The sequence below is a fragment of the Capra hircus genome, chromosome 1 (genome assembly GCF_001704415.2).
Source record: "Capra hircus breed San Clemente chromosome 1, ASM170441v1, whole genome shotgun sequence".
NCBI lineage: Eukaryota > Metazoa > Chordata > Mammalia > Artiodactyla > Bovidae > Capra > Capra hircus.
In genome coordinates this window covers 42,342,599-42,348,598 of record NC_030808.1, presented here as the reverse complement: position 1 = coordinate 42,348,598, position 6,000 = coordinate 42,342,599, and the positions used below count along the sequence as shown (strand labels likewise).

The following is a 6,000-nucleotide window of genomic DNA, read 5'->3' as shown; positions in this document are numbered from 1 at the left end:
AGACATATTGAAGAGAAGGCTCCAAAGGAAGTCTGTCATCTGACTGGCCTCCAGTGCCTATTTCATACCTACCCAATCTAAGAAGAACTTTGCAAGTGATACATTGTGCTCAACGTTTTCATTCAAACAAAAAGCCAGTTATAGAATCAAACTTTTGTGGTTATCAAAGAAATTTACACCAGTTGCCTATATTAGAAATATAGGCTTTGATTCATAACAGTTTGTGAACAAACAGAAATTTAGATAACTTACAGGGGAAAAAAATTAGATAACGTATAGAGCAATGGGAATATTATACAGCAACAAAAAATAACAATCCAGGGCAATATGCAATAACATGGGTCCTATAGTGAAAAATAATAAAAGTATCTGGACTGTGATTATTCACTCCATTTCTGAGGCTTGGGGATGTCCCTTAGGGACACTGCTAAGTAGAGCAAGATTAATCACTTTAGGTATATGATACTTGCAATTGTTGTGACTGGTGTGCTGCAATCCGTAGGGTCACATAGAGTTGGATACAACTGACCGACTGAACAATGACAGGAAGGTGATCTGACATTTAGTAACCATTGTAGGCCTAGTAATCTCCATGGGCTCATCACAAGATTGATAATAAGCCTTGCACTTATACTTCATTTAAAGTATTCATTTCAATTCTCTCTCAATTATTTATAGACACAAAGTCCTGCAATTGTCCTCCATTCACTCATAAACAATCCTAACTTTACTATAAAATTAAATGTAATGTAAGTCCCTAGACTACACAGAGCTTTTGCTATCAAAGACATTATATTCCATTTTCTTCAGTGATTATACTATTGTATTGCTAAATGCATTTATGAAGCCACACTGAGAATATGTGTGAACTATGATAATTTCTCTCCTCCTTAATTATTCTAATATTACATGAACACTTGATTAAAATTCACCTTTATTCTTGGTTTTGAGTTACATATTCTCATATTTTAAGATGTTTACTAGAAATCCCACCTTAGTGAGTCATTAAAATTCTAGGATAGTTATAAGAGGAACAAACTTATACGCAAAACTACAAATAACAACATCAGATCTCCACAATTATATGACTATTTTAACCAGAGGACAGATAGTAATATGAATTTTAAGCATTTTTTATCAACGTTTTTGCCAGTGAATTTATGACTTTCTTGTTTCTGAGGCTGTAGATAATTGGATTTAAGAAAGGAATGATGACAGTGTAAAAGAGGGAGTCCATCATATCTTAATCATTTTCTTGTAAAGATCCAGGGAGCACAGACATGAAGAAAACAGGCTCATAGTATAAAGAGACAGATAGGAGGTGGGCTCCACAGGTGAAGGACTTCCTTATGCCTTGTAAAGACTTCTTTTTCAAAACTGTACAGAGAACTAGTGCATAAGAGATAAGAACAATAGAAATGGTGAATGTCTGTATTGACCCAGCAAAAATGAATACTAACAGAATGTTAATAGAAGGGTCAGTACAAGAAATCTTAAACAGTGGTATAATGTCACAGTAAAAGTGATGTACTGTGTTGGAATTGCAGAAGGTTAATCTGAGTAAAAAAAAACATTATGAAGTGTGGCATGAAGCAGACCACCAAAATATGACGAAACAGTCTGTTGGTCATGATCATTGGATAAATTAGTGGTTTGCATATGGCCACATAATGATCATATGCCATAGTTGCCAACAGAAAACATTCCATGTAACACAGATTACAAAGGAAAAAAATGTATCTTGCATTCAGAAAGAGAGATCATTTTGTTCATGGCAAAGAAGTTGAGCAGCATCTTGGGGGTCACTGTGGAGGATAACCAAATATCCACAAATGCCAGGTTCCCTAGGAATAAGTACATGGGGATGTGAAGTTGAGGGTCATTGCAGAGGAGAGTGATTAGACTAAGGTTTCCCACGATGGTGATGAGGTATATTATCAAGAACAGCAGAAACAAGGGCACTTGCCACTTTGGTTGATGTGTAAGTCCTGTGAGAATGAACTCTGTCAGCTCTGTTGCATTTTTTGTTTCCATATCATTAATAGATTGCATCTGAAATACAATGCAGTAAAGGAGAAAACATTTCTCAAGAATTTTAAAAAGGAAGTTTGGTTAGGGTAATATGAATAGAGCCATATACCAAGCTTGAATGCTCTTTATTTTATTTACTCTTACCAAATGCTTGAAAAGTATTTGCAGAAATCATTTTACTGGAATAATGTAATTATTTCAGTTCAAAAAGTGTACAGGTATGAATGGATGTAGAAGAAGAGAAAGACATTCTGAACATGATAGAATTTATGGGGGATTATTAACTGAGATTGAGGAAACGTGTTTAGGGCATCAATATAATGTCAAATTAAGATGTTAGAAGGGCCTGATTATAAAATAAATTGAACACTAATGAAACTTTATTGAATTTTATTCTTTAAGGAATAGACAAACTGAAAAATTTTAAAACATAGAGATGCATCCTCAGTTATTTTTAAAGTTAAATAACTGGGTGAATAAAGCAGACTTCAGGGGATGTAGCCTAGGGTCAGAAGTACTAATCTGGAAGCTGTGACTATTGATCAGTGATTCTTACAATAGATTACACATTAGAAGTGTCTGGAGAAGGAGTGGTACAAAATAGATTCTGAGGTATTATTATCAAAGTTGATTCTCTAGGTCATGAATGTTATCTAGTAATTTTATTAATGTTTCCTAGGTGATGAAAATAATATGCAGAAATATAATTCCATGTGTGCTTTGACATTGGGGTGATGAGAAATTCAAACAGATAGTTCAAAGTAAATCAGAATGTAGAACCACTAGCACTTGCAGACATATTAGATGTAAAAGCGTGGTTAGTAAAAGAGAGAAAGTCATAAGAGTTACTTGATTACCAGGTAAAAAGTCACCAAATATTCAGATTGAAAACTCAGATGTGGTGGCAAGTTTTTGGAAGGAGCAACCTCTGACAATCCAGGTGATATGTACTAAGCATTATGATTCCATAGGAGCATAATAGAAATAATGATTTGGGAATTGTAAGAGTAGCTAATAACAGAATGGGAAAGACTAGAGATCTCTTCAAGAAAATTACAGATACCAAGGGAACATTTCACGCAAAGATGGGCTCAATAAAGGACAGAAATGGTATGGACCTAACAGAAGCAGAAGATGCTAAGAAGAGGTGGCAAGAATACACAGAACCGTACAAAAAAAATCTTCATGACCCAGATAATCATCATGATGTGATCACTCACCTAGAGCCAGACGTCCTGGAATGTGAAATCAAGTGGACCTTAGGGAGCATCACTAAAAACAAAGCTAGTGGAGGTGATGAAATTCCAGTGGAGCTACTTCAAATCCTAAAAGATGATGCTGTGAAAGTGCTGCACTCAATATGCCAGTAAGCTTAGAAAACTCAGCAGTGGCCACAGGACTGGAAAATGTCAGTTTCCATTCCAATCCCAAAGAAAGGCAATGCCAAAGAATGCTCAAACTACCGCACAATTGCACTAATCTCACACACTAGCAAAGTAATGCTCAAAATTCTCCAAGCCAGGCTTCAGCAATATGTGAACTGTGAACTTCCTGATGTTCAAGCTGGTTTTAGAAATGGCAGAGGAGCCAGAGATCAAGCTGCCAACATCTGCTGGATCATTGAAAAAGCAAGAGAGTTCCAGAAAAACATCTATTTCTGCTTTTTTGACTATGCCAAAGCCTTGGACTGTATAGATCACAACAACCTGTGGAAAATTCTGAGGAAAGAGGAAAACCTGCCTCTTGAGAAATCTGTATTCAGGTCAGGAAACAACAGTTAGAACTGGACATGGAACAACAGACTGGTTCCAAATAGGAAAAGGAGTGCGTCAAGGCTGAATATTGTCACCTTGCTTATTTAACTTGTATGCAGAGTACATCATGAGAAACGCTGGGCTGGAGCAAGCACAAGCTGGAATCAAGATTGCCAGGAGAAATATCAATAACCTCAGATATGCAGAGGACACCACCCTTATGGGAGAAAGTGAAGAAGAACTTAAGAGCCTCTTGATGAAAGTAAAAGAGGAGAGTGAAAAAGTTGGCTTAAAGCTCAACATTCAGAAAACTAAGATCATGGCATCTGGTCCCATCACTTCATGGCAAATAGATGGGGAAAGAGTGGGAACAGTGGCTGACTTTATTTTTCTGGGCTCCAAGATCACTGCAGATGGTGATGGCAGCCATAAAATTAAAGACGTTTACTCCTTGGAAGGAAAGCTATGAACAACCTAGATGGCAAGTTAAAAAGCAGAGACATTACTTTGTCAAAAAAAGTCTGTCTAGTCAAGGCTATGGTTTTTCCAGTGGTCATGTATGGATGTGAGAGTTAGACTATAAAGAAAGCTGAGTGCCAAAGAATTGATGCTTTTGAACTGTGGTGTTGGAGAAGACTCTTGAGAGTCCCTTGGACTGCAAGGAGATCCAACCAGTCCATCCTAAAGATCAGTCCTGAATATTCATTGGAAATACTGATGTTGAAGCTGAAACTCCAATACTTTGGCCACCTGATGCGAAAAACTGACTCATTTGAAAAGACCCTGATGCTGGGAAAGATTGAGGGCAGGAGGAGAAGGGGATGACAGAGGATGAGATGTTTGGATGGCATCACCGGCTCAATGGACATGGGTTTGGGTGGACTCCGGGAGTTGGTGATGGACAGGGAGGCCTGACGTGCTGCAGTCCATGGAATTGCAAAGAGTTGGACACGACTGAGCAACTGAACTGAATAGTAATAATAAGTATTCACTTATTTCACAATCATTTGAACCAGATTATTGGCCAGTTATGAACATGTCAAACCAGAAATATATTAATTCACTGATTTGACAAGATAATTTACATTATAAATTTCTATTGTTAGTAAATATGCTACCTCTACTTAGAGTGTCTGTTGTCACAGAGAGGTGACATTCTCTAGAAGCTGGATTTAATTGAGAGTACTTATTGCCCTACCAGTTTTATAGAAAAATAATTTAACCCCCAGCCTGGAATATTAATATTAATACAGGCAATGTAAATAAACAGTGGCAACAGCTGCAGTTGCTAAATATACGTTTGAATGTGCTTTCTTCTATATAATTTTAAACAATTCAACAAACAAAAAATTTCAATTTAATGTGTAAGTACTTGAGCCATAAATTTGAAAGAGCACTTAGGAAGCACTTTCTGCATACAGTTTTATATGCATATATATATATACATATATATGCACACAAATATATATATATACATACACACACACACCTGCAACCTTTGTGAGTGTGTGTATATATATATGTATAAAATCAATTTCATATATATATGAAATTATATTTCAATGAAATTATTTTATTTCCAAACAAATTGCTGTCAGAATTGGGTTAAAGGGAAGAGAGGTTATTATTTCAGTGATTTAACTTAAAAATCAATCAAAGAATGTAGTTAAGTTAATGGAATATATATTTTGAGCAAAATTATCAGAAGGATTTCTTACAGAGGAAGGATTATGATTCTGTAAACTCACATTTATTTTTTTAATGTTCTAGTTCTCCAAAACATATCCTATGAAATCATTATAATTAATCATATAATTATGTATCATTAAAGAGTACAATACAGTCTTAAATCTATTTTGCTCATCTAGATTTGACTCATAATAATAAAATAGACAGATTATTCACTATTTGTTTTCCATTCTCAACTGTCTTTGTTGGCATTTTGTAAACCAAATCAAATTAGTATAAAATTTAACAGTATTTTAGCATCAGTTTTAAAAATAGATGTTATAGAAATCATTCTGTCTTACCTATAGCTACCCAAGTTGGCATCCTATTCAAAGTGAAAAATAGTGCAAAAGTACTACTTTGACAAGAACACCAGCAGCAATATTTTGCACATTGATTCATTTTGGAGGTTTCACTTTCCAAGCTCAGGAAAATACTTTTTATATGAATTTGTTTGGAACACAAGACTCAACCAGTTTTATAACTG

At 35.4% G+C, this 6,000-nt stretch overlaps 1 pseudogene; it reads right to left on the bottom strand.

Annotated features, from left to right (window-relative positions):
- LOC102190171 lies at positions 1,124-2,034 on the bottom strand (annotated as a pseudogene).